Here is a 26275-nt window from a genome sequence, read left to right as displayed (position 1 = left end):
GCTCCCATATGTTTAAGGAGGTGCCTGGGCTGGCACAAGGGAGGAAGCAGGACTAAGGGCCAGGAGATGCTAATGAGGATGAAGATGCATTGGTATGGTTAAGGGAAAGCAGCCATGCTAGTAGATCTCCTTAAGCGTGTTGTGTAATTTTGTTCTTTGTCTCCAAAACATAACTTTTCCTTAAGTGTTTCTTTCTCTTTTTTTTTAACAACTGACAGCTCTACCAATGTGCTCAATGTACTTTCTGGCTGGCTTTTAATTTCTCAACATACTGAGGAAGTCCTATAACCTATTACTAATCACAGCTATTATCCTCATCTTTGGTACATATCTTACTGCTCATGCTTTATTCATCTGATACCTGGGCACTGTAAATAGGAAGGCAGGGAGCGTCCAAGTACCATTGTTCTTGTCTACTTTTCCTCTCCTGTTTACTCCACTTTTACTATATGAGTCAATGGCCTCATCTTTGTCTTCTCCCCTGACAACTTCCTCCCATTCTGTATGTTTACCTGTGCTTATTAATAATAGCGGTGAGACCAATAGTGATAATGTCACCTTCAGTCATTCCAAGAAAAGTGTGGGTTTTTTCAGAAAAAAGAAAAGTAATTCTTGCACGCTACTCTATGAATACTTGGTGACTGGTGAGTTCAGTATAGGTTTTTTTTTTCTTGAAGCTCATTCAAACCTTCCCTCTTTCTCTTGACAGTTTTGCCCTGGGCACTGTTATCTTTGTTGTCCCAAAGGAATATCCTTGAATCTGTTAGTCATGTACATATCAACTGAGACTTCTGTCACCACTTTCCAGCCTGCTGAGGACTTAAAAATCACAGCATTGACTTGGTGCTGAAAATAAATGGGCCTTAGAGATGGTTTGGAAGACTAGTGAGAAATGCTTGTTTTCACTCCTGCTAACTAGTTAGAAGGTCTACTCAATACAAGTTAAGCTTCATCCTCTTTACTGCATACAGTGAGTTATGACAACTTTGCCCAGGTATGAAGAGTAGGTGGTAGATTACCTAGCTGTTAAACTACCACCTCCCTCTCCCTCAAAAGTGGAAGGCATAATTTAGTTGGTACGTGGAAGCCAATCATGTTTTCAGGAATGTCTGAGCATTTTTCATCCTTGGTAAATGTAAGGCAGGATTTCTGGTGCAGGGAGGTGGTTTATCACTGATTTCTTCACCAGGTTCCTTCAGGCCTGATTATCCTCAATCAGACAGGCCCTTTTTAGGTTCGTGGGAGCATTTGACATCTTCAGGATGGCCAAAAATACATTGGTAGCAGTGGAGACCGGGGATTAAGTACCTTTTCCAAGAGACCTGTGTTTTATTGCTTCCTTGTCTCCTCACTTCCAGTGTCTTTCCCAGGTCTGTTTGACTCCTGCCTCTCCAAGCTCTGTCTGTATTTCAATAGAATGGCCTTCCCTATTAAAACATTTCTCAGAGGCCGCAGTTACCACAAGCTACTTGTGTCATTGACTACCTGTTAGTTAGGCAGCCAGGCCTAAATTTTCTCATGGCAGTGTATATGTCGTAAGTATTTTGTGTTACAAGAAAGGAACATGCACCTGTCTTTTGCATGGTCATTTTCTGGGTAGTCTATAGCTTCATGTGACAATCTTTTGAGATGAACTATGTACAGGTGGGATAAGAAGGAGTCTTATCCGAAGCAAACCACATGCTGAAGTTTGCCTTCAGGTGAACTAAGACTTTACAAAGACTGGCTTGGGATTTCAGGAGTGGCTTGAAGACCTATAATGAAATAGAGAGTTACACAAAAGGATTTAATTTTAATAGCATTGTGTGTGAGAGTGAGAGGGAGAAGTCTGGAGTCTAGTCACATGGAACCAAAATATAAGGGAACGGAGGCAGAGGGCAAAGAAAACTGGGTGTAGGTCAAAAAGATTGCAAAAAAATGTAATAAAAAAAAGACAGAAGTGCGAAGCATGAAGCAGGCTAGTAGAAAAGTGTTTGGTCAGTTTGCATATATTTGTTACTGGGGCAGTAGTGAGGTAAGAAGGGGAAAGAAAGGAAATTGAACCTAAAACCATTTATCTAGCTACTGAAGAGTTGCTTTTCTTCCCTTTTCTTGGAGGTTTCATTAAAATGTATAAATGCCCTTTTTTCCCAAGAGTTTCTAAGTGTCTCTTTGTACTAACAGTAAAGGAGATGTCATGGTCCTATGGTGAGCAACGCAGAAGGTGTGGCTGGAGGTGCCCAGAAAAACAAATCCAAGGGATATGCCTCTTTATCAACATCTAAACATTTTGTCAGATGCAAGTTGGTCTCTGAGAAATGTATTCCTCCCAGGAATGCTTCTAGAGAAGCACTTGGATGTTTGGCAGGGCCATGAAAAGTGCTTCAAGCTTGTGACTTCCCATTTTGAGTTCACTCCAGTCCTCCAGACTGTTTGCACAGCTCTTTCTCTCTCTCTGCCCAACAGTCCCCACAGATATAAAATGGTAGTTTACAGCCCCACCTCATAAATGCACTGTGCAATTCATTGCCCGTTATTTTCCAACATGTAGAGGCACAAGGTGGAGCAGCATGACATGGCTAAGCCAAGGATGGCTGAGGACAGCATTGGCCTTGAGGGCTACTGCCAAGACCCCTGCACAAGCAGTATTCAGACCTGTTTACCCAGTCTGCCCTCATCACAAATCTTGTATTTCCAAATGAATATTTTAAGGGAAGGGAATTGTGTAGATTGTTAGTGTAGCTTATTAGGTTTTAAAAATTCATGTTTCTAAATTCCCAGTATTATTTTCCCCTTGCTTTAAAGAAAAAAAAAAAAAAAAAAAAAAAGAGGGAAAAAAATCTCTTTTCAATAAGGGCTTAATTGTCTCTTTCATTGGAAAGCCCTCTGAATTGAAACTCCCTTCTCCACAGTGCTACCTGAGCATTTTGCGATTTTCTTCTTTCAAAGTGTCTATTGTACAGTTTGTCTCACTTTCAAGCCTTTAGCTAGAACTGGACATTTGCAGCCAGACAGGGGAATTTGAACTAAGTAGCATGTTATGGACTTGTCAGGCTCCAGTATTCATTAGGGGCTGTGCTGATGCCAAACATTCCTGACCATCAATATGAAGCTAGGGCTGAGGCTCATCTCATGCCACTTTAGCCATCTAAAAGCTAAGCTGCTTCTTTAATCACTTTGACATTGCCAAAAGGAGATCTACCAAAGGCGAAATCTATCATCTCACCTATCTTGGGCATTTTTGGACAGGATGAATCACCTTCTGGGTTTGCCCAGCCCACTGTGTTAATGGTGGGCTTGACTGGATGCCTCCCTTTTATACAGCTCAAGCCATGTGAGATGAAGCCCATGACATGGAGCTTCAGCTGTTGGAGTAGCATGTTACTTTGACTGACCTGGACTCTGATTTTGAGAAAGAGTGTCTGGAAGAAAGTTGGAAACCAAATGAATGGAGGCTGTGCCGAGGTACCCAAAGTGAAGGTTATCAACACTTTCTCTGAATTGATAAGCTCATTCAGAAAGCTATGTAATTGGAATAAAAATACTTTGTGCTGGGACATAGACATGTTGACTCTGCGAGAGGCAGCAGTTAAACAAGGCAATCTTACTTCTAATGTACTTTGTGTTTTAGCACACAAATTTCCCAACTCTTAAAAAAAAACAACAAAAAAGTTGCAACAAAAGTAGTCGGTTTTAATTTTTAGAACGATGGCCCACCTCAGGTGACTCTGCTTGGATTATATCACTCTGATACTATACCAGTTAAAACAAAGGGCATTAATACTAGCCTATTGAAAGTACACCTGCAACTCAGAATAGAGAATTTCCCTGAATTTCCCATTGCATCTTTCTAATGACCTTACCCCTGTGTTTGAGAGATGCCTGGACTAAGAACAATCTTTTCTCTCTCTCTTTTTTTTTTTTTTTTTTTTTTTGTTTTTAAAGTTCCTGGAGAAATGTATTTATCTATCAGGAAACAATATGCTTTACCTGGAGTGCCTCAGGATGTGTAAATTTGGTCTTCTGTCTCATTTCATCATTACCAGACTTGGAGCTTAGGTTTGAAAATGGTGTACACTCAGTGGTATTAATGATATGGCAGATGAGGCTGCCTTGTGATATGTGGTAAGGACAGACACCTGAATCTGGCAGAGTTTTGCAATAGGGGACGGTAATGACTATGAGTGGTAAATCACTTAAATGACAGATAATTCACCTGCTCACCAAAAACTCAAAGAGCCACTGGGTTGGAGCTGCTGTAGATCTGTGAAAGAGTAGATGCCCCCAGAAGCACCCTGTTGTGCTGGCAGACAGGAGTACCAGCGCTAGAAGATAGTTTAGGACATAAAACCGCTCTGCTGTTACTGTCAGTACTCAGGTACAATGCAGGAATGCCCCTTCCAATACTGCTTAGAAACTGTCCAGAAGGCATAAAATATGCTAAGCAGCTGTTAAAGGGGAAAAAATAACATGTGGCAGAGAAAGATGAAGGATATGCATAAAAAGATATTGAAGACACTTCTGCTCGAAATACGAACTACGACATTTTTCTATTTGTGATGCTGCAGAATGCAGTAGCTGTGTTGGTGGCAGGGCTGTGGAAGGGTTGTTTTTCTATTATGGGCAGACAAAATCAGGGTAAAATTTTAAGTTGAGGAATTTTCTGCTGCTAGAAGGCAAATTACTACACGCACTACTACAAAAGAGCAGGGGTAAACAATACAATATGCTGCAAATTGCAGATGTGTGTGCAGTAATGCCGTGAATACATTAACTTCCCGTGTTGTCAAGGCAAGTGACAGCGGCTGACTGAAATCTAGAAAGGAGCTACTGTCAGCGCGGCGCTTGCCCGGGCGAAGTCACATCGCTCCTAATAACAAAGTCTATTCCGTTCACATCTGACATGGTGATCGAGAGGCTCTTGTTTGGGGAATTTTATTTATTTTGACCCAGCGAAGTCCACTGATCTCCTCGATCAGGCTCCAGCCTCCTGCCATGGCAATTAGACAAACTCATCCATGCTGTTTCATCAGTAGGACTGAATTTTCTGCACCTCTCTTTCCTTCCAGTAACTTTTTTTCTCTCCTGCTGAACTTTACTGTAGAAAGGACAACAACAACAACAACAAAAAAAAAAAAAAAAAAAAAAAGTGCAGGAGTAAATAAAGCAAGCTCTTTTGGAGCTGTGCTTTGGATGCTCCAACCATTAGTGGAGAAAGGGTTATTTCGTGAGGAGCAGTGAGTCACGGCAGTCTGTAGTTTTGTGCCTACAACTGTGCACCAATCTGTGCAGAAAAGGGACTGCGCAGCCCCAAGTTTCTCTTTCCTTGTGCTGTGCACGTCCCCAGGAAAACCCTTCACAGGCTAAATCAGTAGGTTTAGTCCTTGTCCCAGTTTGATTAAGGTAGGTCTGTATGTGACTTACCCTGTGCTGAACATATCCAAGGCAGGAAGGTAAACATCCCATTGTGCTGGATTTGATGAAAGAAAATCCTGGAAAACGTTGTAGTTGTCTAAGAAAACTGCCAGAGGCAGATTATTAGGTCTGAATTAAAATGCAGACGAGATTCATTAAATTGTTGACCCTGCCCCCTCCAAAAAAAAAAGTCAGGTTGCCGTCTTAAATTGACAGCATTAGAGACAAATTATGTGCACTGATTAATAAGTGTGGGCTAAATTATGGCTCAGAGAGCGGGTGGAGCGCTGTGGGAACAGGAGCGAGGGAAGGAGCGGAGGAGGCGAAAGCCATCCTGCCGGAGGGGATAGTACAATGCCAAGGGGTGGGGGGGGGTCCTGCAGCACTGGGGCTGCAGAGGGGGATGAAGGACCATCAATGGGGGGGCAGGAGGAAGGAGCTGAGCCCCCTCCAAGGGTCCCGTTCTCTCCCAGAGGGAAACAGCAACATGGCACCCACTGTCCGGCAGTTTGCCAAGATGCTCCCCCGGGACAGTAGTGGTGGGGATGAGCGGTGAGCTCAGGGACTACTGCTACCCCTTTCCTTTGGGGTAGAGGGAACTTTTCATTTAAAAAAAGAAGGAAAGAACCTCCCCAAACCTTGGAAGAGTCAGATGTGAGAAGTTAAATAAGAAAGGTAGGGTAAATTAGAGACTTGAGAAGCCAATTTCCATCATGCTGGGGAAAAAAAAATACTGAGCATTTCACCATTTCAGACAAAAAGGGAAAAAAGCAGGCCTAAGAGTCTGTGTATTACACACAAGACATAATTCTCTGAAAATACATGACCAGTACATAAATAGCAAAATGAATGTTATTAACACATTAATTTTACTAACCCTTTAACCTATTGATTAGCCAAACAGAAGGAAACAGCATCTTTTCATGCCCCCCCCCCCCCCCCCCCCCCCGCCTTTCATGTAATTGGATTCAAATTCACATCTGTAGCTACTAAACCAATGTTTTCAACCTTTCTTCTACACCTCCCCACCCCCAACTGTTTAACCTCCCATCTCCAGCTCTGGCATAAATGTAAGCCTTTATTTGTGAATATTCCGATAAGCACTTTGCCTCCAACTATATTGTTCAAGTACCAGCATCATTGTTACAGCTGTAATTGTTACTATCAAGACACAGTTCTTTGTAATTAGAAAGTCAAGATGGTATTCAGCAGTATGGCAGCACAGATTCTCATTTGTTAGGCCATTAGAAAAAAATGTTTACAGAGAAAACAGTGTCATTGTTTAGTGCTCTTAATTGACCATCTGCCTGGTAAAAAAATGTCCAAAGAAGGATAAATAAGACTATGGTACACTTATTTATTTATTTTCTTTGTGCAATGAGTAAATTAGGAAAAGCAACAGCAGATCCAAACTAGACAAGACATTGCTAAATCAGGCTGCAAGTGAAATCATGTCATGAATACATTAACTTTTATTTCTCTCAGTGTCAAGACTCGTGTCTGCATCTTCCTCAAAGTTTGTTGGGAAGAAAAAGGAGGCCAGATCTTGGTGGGCACTGTGGAGCTGACAGCATTCATCTTTTAACAAAGTCAAGCATATGCTGCTTTGAGTGCAGCATCTTTGCATGCTCAATGACGTGTTTAATGTCACCTTTCCCACTGTAAATCATCCCTGAGTAAATCCACAAGGGAGAGTGGTACTAGGAATTAAGCAGGAGAGAAATAAAATTCATGACCATGTGGTTCTATCTCAGGGAATTTGGTACGTATTGACAAGAGAGATTCACACCTGACGGGGCCGAGAGCTAATTTGTAGTAGGGCTGTTTATCTTCTGCCTGAAAGGAATGCTTTTTCATATTTAATGCGCATTTTCCTCATCTCTGTGTGTGTATGTGTTTGTGATTTAACGTGGCTAAGGGTACATCTGGTTTTGCTGCTTGGCAAAAATGTAGTTTCAAATTTCAGACTAATTCAAAATTCTGGTTTTTTCCTATGAAAAAGTAAAGGAAGGACAGTTTAGTCTTCAAAAACCGGATTTGATGTTTTCATTGCACAAGGCACTGTCTTGGGTAGGGAGCATTTGATCTGTTCTCACAACTTTTGTTTACAGTTTTGAAATGAGATATGCAAAAAAACCCAGCAGTATTACCATATTAAACCAATATGGTAAATGACCAAAGTGATCTTTTGTACTATTTGTCTTCCAACATTCCAGGTGGAAATAATCCAGTACATTTATATGTTGTTTTATTACAGTGTGGAGTAAAAAAAAATAAAAAAAAATAGAGAGAAGAAATAGGAAAAAAGAAGGAAAAAGCAATGAACTAAAAAGGTAAGAATTACATTTAAAAATAATAATCTCTCCAAACATTACCTTCCACTTCCGAAAGGCACCAGGACGCCGGTAAGGGGACCCCCAGTTCTGCCTCTTCCACGGCCATTGCAATGTCCATACAGAGGTGCAGCCACTCAGATGGTGACAGGGGGACAGCAACCAGCGCCCTCATAACAATTAGCAGCGTGACGATGGTGATGATTCTGGTAGCTAAAATTTCCCAATACTTAAAAAGCTGACAGAGTTTTAGCCATCAGTTCCCATAATGATAAATGCACTAATGGCTCAAAGTGAATTTTCTTTCCATAAAACTGCTCTTTTGATGCCTTCACGTAATGCCTCAGGTGCATCATCCCTTATCCAACTGTTCCCTACTGAAACCTACTTTTTCTGTCTCCCCTGATTCCAGCTCTAAATACTGACCCTAATAATGTTTGTTTCTTTTTCTTCCCTGGGTACTTACTCTTGTGCACAGATTCTTTCTGAGTTTTGAGGGAGTACCTCAAAATCTTGGTTTTCTCCCTGACGGCTTTTGAGAAGGGGTGATAGCTAATGGAATCTAGTTATCATTTGTCTTAAAAACACCAATGTGTAATATATTGCTTCTAAATTTAAAATTTTCTTTCCCTCCCATTTCTGGACACCTTTAATTAGGGCCAACTGCATTTTTTTCAGAGAGCAATGACCCACCTTTTTACTAAATTTTTTTCCTTCCAGTAAGGAATATATCTTCTGTAATAACTTCCATCAGCAGGCGCAGGAAGGTGGGAGGTACGCAGGGCTGCGAAGTACTGCACCTTTTTCCTGACCCAGAGACACTCAAATTTAGGTCCAAAGTCTTTCATCTGTTCTGAGCTGGAACCAAGGGAAGTAGACATCTGACCCTACCGAGATTGAAAAGCTTGCTCGGATAGCCTCCTGCTTGCACATGCTGATGTCCCCATACACACTGCCTATTTTACTTATTGCTATATCCATTTTGATAGCAGTATAATAATGACATCTTGAAGGTGTCTTTATAAACTGCACCTGTACATATTTCCCCAGCACTAGGGGTATGTGCTAGCACCCGCATATCAGCATGCACCTTGCTACAGTAGGTGCTTACACATGGAGCCTGTGCCTGCATTTTGTCTGCATGTGCTTTGGAGTACTGAGCAGAATAAGTGGCTCAGAAAAATCTGATTGACACTAGTAGTTTTAAGCTCATGCATGTCTAGCTACTTGTTCAATTTGTTTAGTCCAGTGGTCTCCTTTATTAGGAGCCTTAGGGTTTTTCTTTTGATTTGGCAGGATGATTATAATGAGAGCTCCTTAGTGCTACTACACCAGGGTATCTGCCCACTTGCTCTCAACCTCTTCTGTATAGCTTGTGATTAATGTAAAACAGTCAGATGCCCTTCAGATCAGTTGAATTTGGGGATCCTATTACAAACACAAAAAGTGTGCTGACCGCACAAAGCCCTTGGTGGTACCAATTAAAGACAGCGTCATTCAGAGTTGGCACTTCTCATTCCACTGCTTTTTTCTTTTTCTTTTTTTCTTCATCTTTTTTTTCTTTTTTCTTTTTTTCTTTTTCTTTTTCCTTTTTCTTTTTTCTTTTTCTTCTTCTTTTTCTTTTTCTTCTTCTTTTTCTTTTTCCTCTTCTTCTTTTTCTTTTTCTTCTTCTTTTTCTTTTTCCTCTTCTTCTTTTTCTTTTTCCTCTTCTTCTTCTTTTCCTTTTTATTTTTCTCTTTTTCTTTTTTCCTTTTCCTTTTCCTTTTCCTTTTCCTTTTCCTTTTCCTTTTCCTTTTTTCTTTTTTTTTTCTTTTTTCTTTTTTCTTTTTTTCTTTTTTCTTTTCTTGGCAAATCTTTTCCATGGGAGTGGTGGCCCCTCTGCCACCATGCATCTGTGCCATGCTCCAGCCCCAAGGCATGACTTCCTTGGGTAGTGGGGAAACACCTTGCTTTCCATTCTTGCTGCCCAATTTCTACGCTCCTTAGCTAGCCTTCTATCCAGCCAGATGTGAGCAATTGGATTTGAGTACAATATCTCTTCATGTCGTCATGCAGGGACAGGCACTATTGCCTGCACTGCCCCTAGCAGAAAGCCCTATGGTGTCCCTTCCCTGCTGGTGCCCCTTCCCTGCTGGTGCAATGGCTCTGGGCTGCCACCGCAGATCATTTGACAAATTTCATGGTAAGACCGCAGCTTATCAACATTATCTTTTTATTCCCGTCAGTATTCCAAGTATTCCTTGAATGTCACAAGTGAAGAGCTGGATTATTCACAAAGTGTCCAGTGTTAAATCCTATTTACATGCAAAAGTTGTGCCAGCTTACCCTGAGGTTAAATCAGTGAAAACCCCTTCTGTGAGGACTCTCCTAAACTAATGAGAATGACCTCCCATAATTTCTTTAATTAAAGAACAACAACAACCTAAATCGAGATAAAACATGCTTCATATTAAATAAGGTTGGCCAAGCAAATGGTTTGCATTGCTTAAAATGCTGACTACACTTTTTACACTGACTGAATTACATGAGCGCTTTGGGCAGAGCAAACCTCAGCTCTGGTTTCTGACTCCTAGTTGAGCAGCTGCAGCAGTGAGAGGGTGTTACACTTGCCCCACCAAAGTCAACGCAGGCCTCTGTCTGTGAGGTGGCCAAGGTCTCTCTCCAACATGCACATTTTGTGTTAAATCCTATGCAACACTTTCAACATTTCACAAATTCATATAAAGTGTCTGAATTAAGACGAAGCATTTTTTTTCATGAAAGTTACTCCCTCTGCCCCGCTCTGTGTTTGTCAGAAAGGGATAAAACTGCACTACACGAGCAGAGCGAAAAGGACTTTTATTTCTGCAATTTTATCTTCCAGAGTCAGGCTTTTTCTTGCATAAGGCTCTCCATAAATCTGGGGTCTTGTAACTTTGATCTGTTCACCCTCTGTCTACAACATAGACTCCAATTGCACTTCTTACTTAATGGACTATACGGAATTGAGGAACCCTTGCGTAAGAAAAAAACCAGCACTGGCTTCTTATTTCTCTGCTCATTTCTTAAAAGAAAAAAAGACCTTTAAAAGCTACTTAATGACACTTTCACTTGTGAAGGCAATGGCTATCCTCCTTCCTTTCATTGCTGATTCAGTAAACCGCTGAGCGAGCGCAGAAGTAGTGTTGTTTCCCATCCAACAGCAACAATCTCATCACAAATCTCACAACCATCTAAGAAGATCATCTTGTTTATCTCAAGATATCCCCTTCTAATCCAGCTGTTTTCTAAGTCTGTCCGGAGAGATGATTATTCAGCTGCTTTCACAGACCTAAACCCTTCACTTGCTCAAACCACCCGTTCACATAGGGGTTGGTGTCTCCCCATAGGACTCTTCCCATCAGTGCTCAGACCCTCCTGGCTCTATGGCCAGCAAAGCCAATGAGAAAAATTGCCCCGTGAGGCTACGGGATGTCACTGGTGTTCACTGTGTCTGTACCTTACTGTAACAAGAACCTTATGAACAAAATAGCTGTGATTAATCCTAGCATAAAATGTGGGCAAAAATGGAATGTGATTTTCTTCTCAATCAATATTATGGAGCTCCCACCAATCTTTTAATAATGTTTTATGCATGGATGAAAAGATACTAGAGTCTCAATATATTGCAGCCATTCATGTTTAGACCTGTATATGAACCCAAAAATAATTGTAATATTTTGTTGCCTGCTACACATAAAGTATACACTCAGCTTACTACTATATAAATTAAAGTTAAACTGCATTTAATCCCATTAAGCATTAAAACGTAAGCAAACAAATTGACTAACAAAATATAGCAGGATGGCAGAAAAAGAAAATAAGCTCAGAAAATAATTGGTTCTAAGGAAGTTAATGAAAGTTTGTAGTATGCTTTTTATATGAATAGAGTTCAGAGGAGATTATTTTTTTGAAGTGTTACTCACAAATCTCCCATATCCACAATAGATCTTTTGTTAACTGTACCTGCACATTTATTGTGTATGACAGCCTAATAAAATGAAGTCATTTTAATAAACATTGTATCAGAATATCCTATCTTCTATGTGGCAATGCGAATTTCCACTACTGAAGGAAACATTTAACATTCTCACCATTTTAATACTTTTAATAAATATTTGCAATTCCTGTGATAATGCATAATGGCAGAAAAATGCATTGCCTCCAAAATTTATGTGGCTGCTGGCAGGTGGCCATTTTCCAATTTTCTGTCTCGCTAATATACATTTATTATGTATTTGTAAGGGCTTCCCCCCCCCCCCCCCCCCCCCCCCCCCCCCAGTATTTGGCTTGCCATAAAATTGCTATTTCTTTTACAAGAGAAAGTGCTCATGACAAAGAAATTCCAATTGAACCTAAAACTGACAAATGGACATCTGCTGGCCAAGCCAGAGAAGAAAAGCATTTGCCCGATGTAGCTCTCAGTTTGATCCCCTCCCATCAGCCAAAGCCACAATATGTTTGGATCAGACACTCATATTCTGAACTGATAACAAGAATCAGTTCTTGCTTAGTAATATTTTCTGAAGTGTGACATTGCATTGCATCATGTTACGCATGACATGACATGAAGTAACATAACATTACATGATGGGTTATGACATAGGAAAGTAAAATGCAAGTTAATATTATGCATTACATATTTGGGGTTTTTTTTCTAAATTGTTGGATCAGAGCGTATGATGAGCTGTGAGTGGTCTCTTCCATGCTGGCTTTATACAACAGCCATCGTTATAGTATCTGAGCATCCACCAGCAGTTAATTAAGGCCTCTATTGACAGCTGAAATCCTTGAATCTTTCAATAAGGACATATCGTTCTCTGTATTTAAGTAGTAGTATTCATTCGAAGAGCAAGGGAGCAGTGACTCTCTAAGCATGAAGCATAAACAGACAGGCAATAAGAAGTAGTAAAACTACTAAAATGATATATACTTATCCTCTAAATGGAAGGAAGCTGATTTTGTAAAACTCTCTATTGCATTCATAACAAAGCAGGGGATATCCTATATCACAGTGCATGTGCTTCTTGAAGTTCCCTTCTGGTAGCAAATGACGTTCAGAGAGCACGATTTGTTATCAGAGAGCTATTTATGATGGTCAAGATAGAAGGGCTCTGAATAAATATCTATAGCTCTCAGGAACTGAAACATGATGGTGCAATAGATGGAAAGAAATATCTCAAATAAGCAGAGGAACAGAACCTCCCTACCAAAGGTGACTGCAAATTCAATAGCTTCCCCCCCCCCCCCCCCCCCCCCCCCCAAAGCTGTGAAGCAACAGGATAATCCAAATTAACAATATACTGTAACAGAAAGGAAAAGATTGCTGTGTCTAAGGGGGAAGTTGTATGTTGGGGTTTTTTTCTTAATGTGCATGAGAGGGATTTTTTTATTAATAAGAACTGTATAAAACAAGACCAACTAGGGAGGCCTTTTCAGACTTCCCTGCCAATGAAACCTGGGGGATATTAGTTTTACTGCTTTTTACCATTGCTCATAGGTAAAGCATGGGCATGTAGCTACTAGTAGACTCTAATTCCATCCAGAGGACCCAATACATGCAGCATTGTGAAAATTAAACCTGGGCTACTTACGCATGTTATTAGTGTTGTGAACACCTTCCCTCACTCCCACCCTCTGGCTGAATCAAATTGTCTCTGTTTGTGAAGCACACTAAAACATACAGGGATAGTATGAAGAAGTAATTGCACAAAACACCGATGTATCACGGGTGCCCTGCGGTCAGATTTTCAGAAGTGCTGAGCACCTGTTGTTTCCAACAACTTCAGAAAGAAAATACGTATACAGTGCCCTGGCAACAGGAAGGTAGTGTTTTGGGGCCCGCTAGCCAAAGCCCAGCTGGTGTCTTGGTGCCCTGGAAATCATTTCTCCGATAGGAGACAGCACAGCTTATTGACCATGTGGGTGATATGCGTAGAAATTAAAGATTGATGGCTGACTTGTAATGAATTAGGAGTTAAAGGTACAGAGTGTTTTTCTTATATATAATTTATATGTATCTGCTGTCAGACTGTAGTCCACTTGTCCTGGCCCTGCTCCAATAATGCATTAGCATTACTGTAGTTACTGTGAGAAAAATTATGTTTCTTCAACCTGTATTTCAATGGGACTTTAGGACCTCTACAGGAGGTGACAGTACTTCTTGCCAAGATGCACAAATAGATGGACCATTATTAAGGCTGATGCTGGTTTGTGCTCTTCCTCTTCTCCATCTATTATTTTTCTTTGATTAAAGTAATTCCTGGAATGATAAATACAGTCTCGAAAGACTGTCCTGCATCTGTGCTCACAAAATCAGGAGAGGTAGATTTGCCTCATCAGATATTGTTAATTATGCTGAAAAAGAACTTCTTGGCCATAAAGAAGGAAGTGACAAAAACAGGGTTTGTTTTTGCGCCATCCATGCATCTCCTAACATCATGGAGTACAATCCCACCTTGCTTGTAGTTGCACCCTGTGCGGTGGAGGAGGTGCAAGCGAGGAACATGGTGCGTGACCACAGCAGTGACCGCTAAGTCTTTCTGCAAAGGATTGCTGCATCTTCAGCACCTGGTTTGGAAAAAGGGGCCAGTCCCCTCCAATTTGTTTTGGTTTTTCCCCTGGTGCAGGCCTTACAGATAACTATATTGATGTCAGTGGCAGGTACAGACAAGCTGGCATTTGCTGAACCTACATTGGCTCAGTGAAGCTTGGCAGGCTCTACTAGGTGGTGGTATAAAAAAAAGAATACGACTGTTTGCTTTGATGAAAGCAAGGCATAACTGCTGTGGCTAAAACCTCAGATTTTCCCTCTCATGCCTGACAGAGTGTATTTGCTCAGGAAAAGTTGCAATTCGTGTTAGATTACTAGCTGGCATTTGACTGTAATTCATAGAGCAATAAAGGCTACAGAGGGTCTAGTTAGGAAAAATGCAGCTGAGCGGTATGTAATAGCTGCTGGGGCACACAGGCTGTGTTGGAGTTAATCCACTGCCATCTTTCTTTATCTTGGTCAGACACCGCATTCATGTCTTCGCCAAAGCAGCAAAGTGACTTTTCATTATGCAAACTACTGTTGCTTCTTGGTCTGGGAAGTCCTCAAAGAGGGTAGTGAGAGGGTGTCTTTCTCTTTCCCTGGACAAAAAAAGGACAAGACTACAAACAGTTAACTGAGAAATAGGACTGGCTACTGTACAAGAGGTTAAATCTCTGATTTGCTGGGGAATTACAGGCAAGTTGCTTCATTGTCTGCATTTTTGTTTTTCCCTTTACTTGACCTATGTTGGCCCCAGTTCAGGAAAGAATCACTATTTGGAAAAGTGCTTACTGGACTTAATGTGGATGTTTCAGAGCTTTCCTGAACCAGTCATGGAGATAGTGCAGCACTGGATATGTAGAAGACAAAGGCACATTTTTCACTGATGATCATGGCCTTATGCCAGGACTAAAATTGCAGTTTGGAAGTGATCAGGTAGAAATTTTCTGGTTTTTTTCTTTAAACTGAAAATTAATCGTGTCTAATTCTTTTTCATGAAAAGCATCTATCTATTTTGAAACCAATTCAGCTGAAAACCATGAGAATTGGGTGCAAACTTCTCAATTTTCCACCAGAATTTCTCAGCTGTCTGAAAAATTATGTCAGTCTTGAGTGCCTGTCCAGAAAGCTAATTATTTTTAATAAATAGCATTATCTAATTATATAAACTATCTTATATCTATTTATACATGTTTAGCATATTTATTTAATTCATATGATAAACAATTGACAAAATTTATTAGCAGATATTTGTATAAAATATTTATTATGGGGTGATGCAATAATGTTATATAATACAAATAGTATTATATAATTATATAGAAATATATAATTAGTATTCGTTATTCAGGAGAAGACAATGTCATGATTTTTCTTTGGAAGGGACAATATTACAATATTGGGGTGAACAGATGAAGGCCCCTTCTAACCCCTCCTCCTGCCACTTAGGTCAGTGGCAAAGTGCTGCTCAGAAATTTGCTTATGAATTGTCTGTTACTAAATGGTAGACTTTTCTACATACTTTCTTTTGCTAACTGATTTCTTCTTCCTGAATTTACAGCCATGCTGCTTTTTTAGAACTGCTTTGAGAACTTGCTCTCACATAATATTTTGTTGTGATTAATCCATCTCACACTAGAGAACTGTCTGTGTTTTGCTTCCATTTATTTTGTTAAGTAAAAGTGAAGGATACAACATTAAGTTTTTGTGTTGCTCATGTTCAACGCAAGTTGATAAGAACCAGATATTTGAAGAAATGGAGAAAAGTAGATTAAAGATTTCCTGTCCCCTCATGACTAGCTTTCTCTGAGATGAAATGAAGAATTTGTGAGCGGACATAAGTGGGTGATACAATCGTTTCTCTACCAGTAAGCTAACTGTATCAGTGGTCTCAATCTTAGTATTTTTTGATAATGATTTCCTTGTGAGAAGAGTTCACACATACGTATTTCCTACTCTGGTGCATGCATGCTGTTTACTTAACAATGGACTGCGGATTATGGTCCAACTCTGCTGGGCCGGTTGTCAAAGTACCATAATTCACCTAAACATTTTTTTTTTTTGGGGGGGGGGGGGGGGGGGGAGGGTGTACACTAGTAGTTTTGCATTAGGATGCTCTCTGAAAGGAGGTGCACAGTAAGTTTTAATCTCACAGCACAAAGGTTGCCTCAGAGATGAATGGCAGGTAGATGAACGGGAAACAGAGATTGCTAAAAAAAGACAAACTGCACTTTGCACAAATGATGCACGTGAGTAGTGAACCTGATCATCATGCAGAGATTTAAACTCGTGCTGATGCTGCATCATAACACCTCGACCCTTTTGAACCTCAACCCCCAAACCTACAGGGGAGCATGAGCATTCACCCCAGCAGCGAGTGCATTGCTGCTGATTTCATCCATGTCAGTGAGTTTAGTTTCCTTGCAAAAGATTTATCGGAAGTAACTTTTCATTACAGAGGGTTGCTATTAAAAAAAAAAAGGAAACAACCCCCCTCCGAAAGCAAGCAAAGAAAACCACCTGACAACAGGGAAAACTGTGGCACTTCTTAATGAATCTTCTTGAGCTCATACATTTTGGAAGTACTTAATGTGATACCTTGTAGGAATAGACAGCAGCAGATCACTGCAACAATTTTAAAGAATAGCTTTTTTCTGTCACTTCTTTTACAGTGCAGCCCAATAGTCTTCCTAACAGATATCGCTTGCACAGAATCACCATTTCTCTTAGGATAATCAGTATAGGTTGGTAATAATGCATAGCAACATACAATTAAAAATTAATAGTGAAATGACTACATTATTCTCTTGTAGCAGAAAAAAACTCCACCTTACAACAAAGGCCTTTAAAGCACTTTGGCTGTTTTCCAAAATAGCTAATTAATACTCCACCTAGCACTACTTCTGTGAAGCAGACGTGCTATTGCCAGGCAGGAATTGCTAAGATTCCATCGAGGAACTGGGCAGGTGGCAGGGAAGGCTCTGCTCAGCGACCCCCTGCACTCAGCAGTGCCAGTCGTACCACGCCAGGAAAACCTGCTCAAATGGCAACAGCATGGCAAGTCAGTCTTTTGTATTGTTGGAATAATCCGTGACATTCAAAACTGAGAGACAATGCATTGGGAAGTCGAGAGAGAGTGGATTTGCTTTCCTCAACACCAAAACAAAGGCTTTGCAACGTTACATATATTATTCTGATCACAAAAGTATCTTGCATTAGGGCTTTCAGCGTGAGATAATTGACCTTGACATTGCTTTCAGCTAAGGGCACATAACTCTTATCGCAGTGACTTATCTTGAAGAAAAGCGTGCAACTGCAAAGAATATTTACTTACTATCCTTTTTTTTTTTTATTTTTTATTCTTGAAAACTGTGCACTGCAAGGACAAGTAGGCAGAAGTGTAGTGAGGGATGGAAGGTATTTTATGTGGATGAACACATGAAGAGGTGATTATGTATTGCTAAAAGTCTAATCCTTGGATAAACTGCAGTTTGCTATTAATTCTTTGGACTTGCTTAGCTGCTACTTAACATTTCCATGACTTAACAATTATATTCTTGAGCTAAGAGTAACTTTCCAACAAAATATGTAGGGATTAGAAACATTGATAATTATATTAATTAATATTAATGGGAGTGACAATATTTGTAGTCATATGACAAACATGAGGAAAGCAGGGCTTTAATGTTATCAATTAATTCTGTTTCTAATTGCTTTCACTATTCAATTGTCAGACTGTGTTCCACTTGCAACAAGGAATGTGTTAAGCAGGAAACGCAGACCAGAATTAAGGGGAAGAGAGATGTGTATTTGTATATGGTATTGCCTGTTATCCAGAGACATATTTAGCCTTGTCCGTGGACTTTGCATGTTCTCCCATCTGTCTATTTCTTATAAATGCCAATCATCTGGAGTAATGGGTTCAGTCTCAGTTGAGATGGGTTAGTTGGTAGAGAGGCAGTCAGGAGCAGAAAATGACACTTACTGAAGAGTTCTCCAAATTATCATATATCCTTCTTCCCACACCTTCCCACGGGTGCAGGATGAGCACAGGACAGCAAGACAAGCAGACCTTGGAAAACAGAGCTCCTTGTGTATACCTACACAGACTACTCAGATTTGTTTAATACATTTGATTGGATCAAAGTTGTCCCTAGAGAAAGGCAGAGAGCTACAGTCCATTGGCCTTAATCCTTCCCTGTGCTCCCGTATCTTTATACTGCTCCACCAGCTCAACACTGCTGTAAAACCAACATAATCCACCCTCAGTGCTCCCTGGTGCGAGGGACGTCCCTCACCAGATCCCTCACTGAGCGTCACAGCTGCCACAGAGGCTTCTTGGCACCAGGAGGAAGGCAAAACCCTCCCTGCAGATGTGTCCAGTGCAGGGCAGAGCTGTGAGTCGATGCTTTTGCTCAGTGTCCCAACAGGCTGGGGCGTGCAAAACCCCAGCCTTAAGCGCGGAGTCATCCATTGGGAAAAAAATCATATCCATAATGTTTTCTGCATGAAAATCTGTGTGTCCTGCAATCGCTCTCCTCAGAGAGCTTTCAGCCCGTAAAGAAATCTTAATGCGTTGAAGTTTCCTTCCGCACAGAGCCTTCACCATGCAACAATCCAAGAGGCCAATAAATCAAATAATGACTATCTCCTGGGGAAGCCACAATGAAAAAAATTGCCACCAGCTAAGAATTGTGCCTTTGATGGCTCTACAGGCAAGATACCAACAATCCCTACAACTGCTAATCCCCTCATGTGGTTTTACACCTGCTGCCCTCTCAGTCTGTGCCCAGATGCTATATGCATTTCAGGGTCTGCTTTTCTTCTCAGTTCATCCCTCCTCTGGTCCTCCTTAGGATTACAACCCTGTAAGACTGAGGAAATATCTCGTCAAACGTTGCACATACAGATGAAGGGAGCTATCGCCCAGTAAATGCTGGCTTAGTTGCCTTTTGGCTTTTGCCAGCTAAACTGGGAAAAGTTGCTGTCTGCTTGCCTTAGCTACGTGGATGTTCTGCACTAGTGCAGGAGGGAAAGTGGCCTGGTGAGTTCCTCATCGACACCCCAGTGAATGTGGGGGGACTCACCGATGAGGATGAGGGAATACCCCCGAATTTCTGCCTCTTTTCATCTGGATCCTCTGCCCGTCCCGTCCCCCCTCCTTCTTGACAGCCGATGCTGATCCCTAGCATATTTACATCTATGTGTATTTTTAGGATAAAATCAGGAAGCGTAATTTTATCTTGTTGTGCAAGCCCCATCATTGTCAAAAGACATTCAGGACAGATTCAGATCTTTTGTGCTGATGTATAAACGTTGCTTCTTCTCCATATCCCCATCAGGGGACGGAGCTCAGAATTAGTCCTTTTGTGTTTGTTTCCACTACACCGGGATGGACCTGTGAGCCTTTGCTTTTCCCCATCAGGAAGCATAGATTTAACGTATCGAATGCACCAGAATTGCTTAATGAGTGCTCAGTGAATATTAATAAAAGTTTGGACGTGACTCAGGCTACAATGGATGAGAAGTTTGAAAGCTTTGGTTCAAGATTACAGGAGGCTGTGAGAAAATATGGTATCCAGCAGCTAGCATATAGTGCAGATATTTCACTATCCAGGGATCTCTAATTACTAATAATGTACAGGAACAGTGTGATATGTCCTTACAATTGCAGAATCCTTTTCAAAGATAATCTTTAATAGTTTATTTGACAACCTGTAAAATTATAGAAAATTATTAGTCTTGGGAATTACAAAAATCCCCATAGTACAGTCAAACAATAAAATTATAATTACCTGTGGGTAATTGAAATTTAACTGTTTTTTTATTGTATATTACACATCAATAGCAACATAAGTTCAAGAGTGTCCCCCTCCCCTCCCTTTTCTTTTCCTTACAGAAGCAGGGAAAATGGACAACCCTGCTGGTAGCTTGTGAGCCCTTGTCACTGAACAGAGCTTGAACAATTTCGATTAAAGCAGTATGTTCGAGACTGTCATTAGACCTGCATTAAATTACATATCTGGAATGTTAAAAATAAAGAGTACTGAAGCTTATTCACAGCTGCCTGTGGTAAAGTATGTAGTCAAGGTTTTGATTATCTTTAAAGTTCTTATTTTTCTCTTTTCTAAAAGTTATTGTTTCGTCAAACAAATATCTAGCACATTTAAGAACAGTATGAGCACATGAGCAGAATTGCTTAAGATGGATAAAGCATTAGCGTGTTTCCATTCTGTGCTCAGTAGTATTGTTTAGTACTAACAATGGTAATTTATCAATTATACAAGAGAGAACAAAGCTCGCTCTTTGCCATCTCTTAGCTCCAGAACTACCTATTACAAGGCCCAAAGCTTGAGACCCTGTCCAGACCTCAGGAGGCATCATTTAATGTTAGCATTTGCATTACCAGGTTTTGCCTTGTCCTCTCTTAGTGACCCCCATGGAGACTGCTCAGTACTCAGCACCATGGCACATCAAGACTTCCATGGGATTTTTTCTAAACCAGGAAAATTATAACCTTTTTTTCTTTTTTCCTTCTGAACCAGGGCTCTTCGTAATGAGGCTCAACTCTTCACTAGCCCTCCTGTCTGCAGCCTGCTCTTCTTGTCTAGCAGGTGAGACCATCCAGTCCCCTTTGCCTTGCCACTTGTGATGGCATTAGAGATTTTTAGAACGAGCTTAAGGACAAAACCCAAGCCTTTGGATGCTGTTTGGCCAGCATAAACCCTAAAACATGGTATGTTTGACAATTAATTGTCTATGTGACAGCTTTGTTACATACTACTAAGCTACACAATCACCATGTTTGCTTCTATACAAGGATCAGGCTGGCTACTTTTATCTGATGCTGTAAAGTGCTTTGTGATCATTATGTGAGTATAACTGCACAGGTGAAAATGTCACTGTTTTATTAAAAGTTTCAATTAAAGTGTTTAATACACAGATTTTATCGTGAGAGAGGCATCACAAAGACTGAGTACAACATAATGGCAAGCCAGGTATTGTTATGATTATTATTACTATTATTTATGCATAATCATTGAAGTATTAACTGAAAACTGGGAAATGGAGTTCCTGAGCCCCAAAGAACTCATAGTGACAGCTCTTTTTTGGAGGAGGCAGCAAGAGCAAACCGTCTCTGCTTTGGGCACAATTAATGGTGCACACAGCCCAGTCTGGAAATACGTGATCCTGAATGGGTTTTCCCATTTCCAAAGATCAAAGGAAGCAAAAAATTCAGTTGGATCCCTCACTGCCTGCCTTATTTATTTAGGTGCCTGTTACTCTTCCCACTGCCTTTTTTTCTCTGCCTGTTGGTGTGAAGGACATCCCTGCACATTAGAGCTGTGATGCATTTGTTTACCCAACAAAGCGGCTGGAAAGTTCTCATCAAAGTGGTATTTGAATGCCTTTACAGGGGACCTGAGGAGACATATTTTGCCTTCCTCGCTTGTCCTGCCCATCTGAGATTTTTAAGCGTCTTGGCCTCCTAAAAGCTAAAGTGGAGCATTCATATTAGATTTAAAGCAAGCATAAATCTTTCAAAAGGAGAAACCCCAGGAGGGACTGTATCATCAAAGCAGTTAATGGTCTAAGCTATAGCAGAGGAGAAACAGGGCTGGCCCCAAATCATGGTCCTTATGCCAAATAGCCATGACCTCATGTAACACAGCGAGGAGATGTCACTGAGAGAGTTTTGTTTTGCTTTGGCTGTTTCCTAATCATGACCCTTGACCAACACCTGAAGGCTACAGGAAAGTTTTTCTCCACCCTTATCTTGACCCTCATTCCCTGGCAGATTCCAGCTGCTGAGCTCAACTGCCCTAAAAGAGAAGGTGGAGAGCTGTTGTCCAGTAGGATTTATATATATGTGGGATGCTTGGAAGCTAAATCTTCCAACCACTAAAATGCACCATACTGTTACACAAAAAGCAGGAGATAAATTTTCCTGCCTTTGAAATTCCTGCTCGTGTCACTCACTGAGGCTAATTTTTACCATTTTGACTCCAGTGAGAAGAGCTATTCCGACGTGAGTGTCTTACTCTGCACTGTGATGCAGGGATGAAGTGAGAGCTAAGGATGAGCAATTGTAGCTCTGTCAGGATTAAAGCCAGGTCAAATTTTTTGTTTCACTAAAAGTCACTTTTTTGACGTAGGAATCAGGAAAATACATTGATGCGACATGTTGAAAAGGACGAAAAGGTTATTATTTGCTCCCACAAATATGATTCAAGCAAACTCAAGCATCATGGCAATTGGACAATATTTTCATGTGAAAACACAAGCTTTTAGTGTAGCCATTGGCACTAAGTACAGCGTAATGGGAGGGTCCAACAGGGGCTTCAGGGGGCTCCTCATGGAAAGCACCATTAATGGTCCTCCTTTTTCTCCCACCTGTAGGGTGTTTGAGCTCACAAATGTTTAGGTAAAGCAGGCTGCAAGCTTCCAAATAATAATAAAAAAGTGTTAGGCTATTTTTCTTTCTTGTGGATGAGGTTAGAAGATTAATAAAAGAGATAATCCCAGCCTGCCCTGCAGAAGGGAACAGCTCACGTGTGAGACGTCAAAAGCCTTTGGAGTGTGTGTGTATGGATGTTGTTATTTCCTGCCAGAGCTGTCCAAAGAAGACAGGGACGGGGGGCTGTTTTTTGGAAGAGGAGTTTGGCCTTTAACTAAATCAGCTGGAATGAAAATAAAAAGGTTAGTGTAAAATGTTATTGAGAGTAAACCCCAATTCAGTAAAGTTCTGGGCATTTTTTGTTTGGGTTTTTTTTGTTTGGTTTGGTTTGTTTTTTTTCCCTGTGAGAACCTAAAATTAAAACTTACTAAAAAGAAATAGTCAATTTAGGAAACATTCGGAAAAAAGAAATAATAGTAGTGAGAAATACTACATAAATTTACTAAATAAATAGTTTGGTGGACCTGAAAACATAAAAGACCTGGAGAGCATTCTGAAAAACAAATCACACAGCCCACTGGTTCCCAAATGATGGCCCACTGAATGCTTCTTTGCTAACCACTTTCAACTTGCTGGGTGACCAGTCTCAGGAAAGCCTCAATGCTGTGATACAGGTTGGCCACTCCTTAAAGAAATAGAACTTGCTCTTCAGCAGCATCCTGTATTCAAATTAGGGAAAATGTGGCCAAAGGTCTGTTGCACAGTCTTTAGTCAATGGACAAAAACATTACCCAGTGATTTTGTGGCACTCAGCAAAGGGGTTTAGAAATGGAGCTTTTGGGGCTTGTACTTTTCAGGGTTTGCTCCTTCTGCTGCATGATGGCTGCACGAATGGTGGCAGGCTGGGACAAAGCCTCTTAGAGAGGGTGATTAATTACAGAATAGGCTTTTCTGAGCCTCTTCTCATATTTGTGTGGTTTTCATTCTTGCCATTTGTAACCACCGAAGGATTTGAGACCATAGGTGGAGGACATGTCTTCATTATGGCCCTGCGAGCATGCAGAGAGGGGTTGGACACTTGTGTTTCTTGCCTCCAGGCAGCTCTATGTTATGCCTGGCCGATTACAGCACCAGGCAGTTATTTATGAGCAGAGCTGGGTGTCCATTTGCTTTCTAGCATTGAGGGAATGCTTATTGCACAGCATAGAAAATTACCTCAGGCCTTGTTTAGGTTTTTCTGGAAAAATATACACTACAGTCTGGGTTACTTATATGCCTCCGTGACTTGGTGCCCCCCTGCACAGATGAAGGTCCATACTAAGAAACAGTGTAAATGTTATAGTCGATATCCCTTGGCAGAGAAACTGCACTGCAATTTCTTTTTCGTCTTTTCTTCCTTTTGCGCGAGGCTCCTGTGCTACCAGCTAACCATTTCCTATAAGGAAATGGCATTGTGTTAAAGTTATATAGTGTATCATATTAAATTTTATAACGGTGCTTTGTGTTTTGAAAAGACGTGGGGTGGGAAACGGCATCAATCAGGGATAGACTTGGAAGGGGCCTCCTGGGTCATTTTGTTCAAGACCTCTATGAAACAGGAAGGCTTCTGCAAAATACCTTTCCCATAAATGTATCTAACCTTTCCTTAAAGACACTGAGTGATTGTGCCATAAATACCTCAAGCAGGTAAACTAGTCTGATTGACCTTACGATCAAAAAGTGTCTCCTAATACTGTATATAAGGTACAATTTTCCATTCTTTCAGCTGTAGCTAAGCAAGAAAAAAGGGCAAATACACAGTAATGGGCAACGATACAGACTGTGCAAACAGTTTTGCTTTCACTTTACTGTCATCACCTACCATAAATCTGGATGTACCATTGATACTTGGTTTCCCAGTGTAGTGTCTGTGATCCTTGTGGTATCTATCTCACTTTGTCTCTGACTTTTGGAAAGCCAACATTACGGAGTGTAGAAATAACGAAGATGTACGAGCAGCACTTCCTGATTCAGAAAGCCATTCAAAACCCTATGCCATATAGTTAAAGTATTTATTTCTATTTTCTCTTTATTAGAATGTGAGTTGTTTCTTGTCAGAACCATGGGAGCTAGGGGAAGCACAGGGTTTTCTATGTCTCCATCAGAGTGTCAAAGAATAATTTTCATTCTCCTCCAACAATTGTGCATACTGAAAAATAAATACCTGGTAGTTTAGCTGTTTGTTGTTGCAATAGTAATGCATTGTGTGCTGGTTATGGCCCCATACTGCTCTGCCGCCTTCTGCTCAGTGAATATTAGGCGAAGCATCATTTTGTGTAGATGTGTTATTAAATCACAGACACATTCATTTCTGAGAGCTTCCTAAGCTGCACATAAACTCTTTTTGGCTTCCTTTTTTTTTTTTCCCCTCCCTTTTTTTTTTTTTTTTTTTTTTTTTTTTTTTTTTTTGCCTTTGTTTTTGCAAGTGCTGAAAGATGGTGAGAGAGCTGAAGGCCAGTTGATCTCCCACCTATTTCTGTCAGCTGTATGCTACTTATGGAAAGGGGTTGTCTCACGTTGTCCATCTCACCTGGCTGACCATTACCTAATTCATTCTGGACGTAGGAGAAAGTTAGACACCCATCAGTGTATCCTTGCAGCTCCCAGGGAAAAGCATGTCTTTAAAAGCTGACTATGCCACCTCGGTGGCAGCAAGGCATTGCTGTCAGGTGTAAGAATGAACAACCATCTTACAGTCACACATCAGGTTTTATTGTTCTCACCAGCCACTTCCTGAGCATCCAGCACCATCCCCAAATGAGACACTGAAGAGGTCCAGTAAAAGCTTGTGAAAAGTTTTGGGACAAACACTGCTTTAATGGAGACTCAGCAGGCCCAGCTGGACAGCCTTTCTTTACTAGACAATCTCAAGAGAAGACTATTCACAACCTGACCCAGAGAAGCATATTTCAGACTAGCTGTGGAAGACTATAGAGGACTTTCTTCTTCAGAAGATCCGAGAAAGAAGTTTTACAAGGTTGAGGTATCCTGAGCTTGGTTTTAATGTCCATTCATTGTTCTGAGGTGGATCAGGCTGTCCTCTTTTTTTTTTTTTGGGGGGGGGGGGGGGGGAGAGATGGGGGGGGTGTTGGTTGATAGTTGTACTTCTCATACACAGAGCACTGCTGCATAATTGGCCAGGAAAACTGAAGTTAAGTCCTAAAAGCAAAACACACAGAAAAGGTAAGATAATTTAGAAAGGATATGGTGATCCTGGGTTTGAAAACATGTCCGTGTCTTTGCATGTCCCTGTCCACACTTTTGTGATGTGCTCCTTTATGCCTCATGCCTCTGTGGCAACTCAGACTGGCACTCACTTGTCCCTCTCAGCTCAGTGCAAATCATTTCACAAAGACCTTAAATAAGCCCCGAAATGACAATTTTTTTTTTTTTTTAAAATGCCTTCTCTGTACAATTAACTAAATGCCATCCTTTCTCTGAGGTGCAGAGTTTTAAAATATTTGTTTAGTATTTAATCACATAGACATATAGGCTAAAATACACCTCATTCAGTTGTTTAAGGGCAGAGGCTGGTAAGATCTTGATAATTCAATCTGA

Source organism: Accipiter gentilis, chromosome 5 (genome assembly GCF_929443795.1).
Source record: "Accipiter gentilis chromosome 5, bAccGen1.1, whole genome shotgun sequence".
NCBI lineage: Eukaryota > Metazoa > Chordata > Aves > Accipitriformes > Accipitridae > Astur > Astur gentilis.
The sequence above is the reverse complement of the archived record's forward strand: the minus strand, read 5'-3'. Positions refer to the sequence as shown.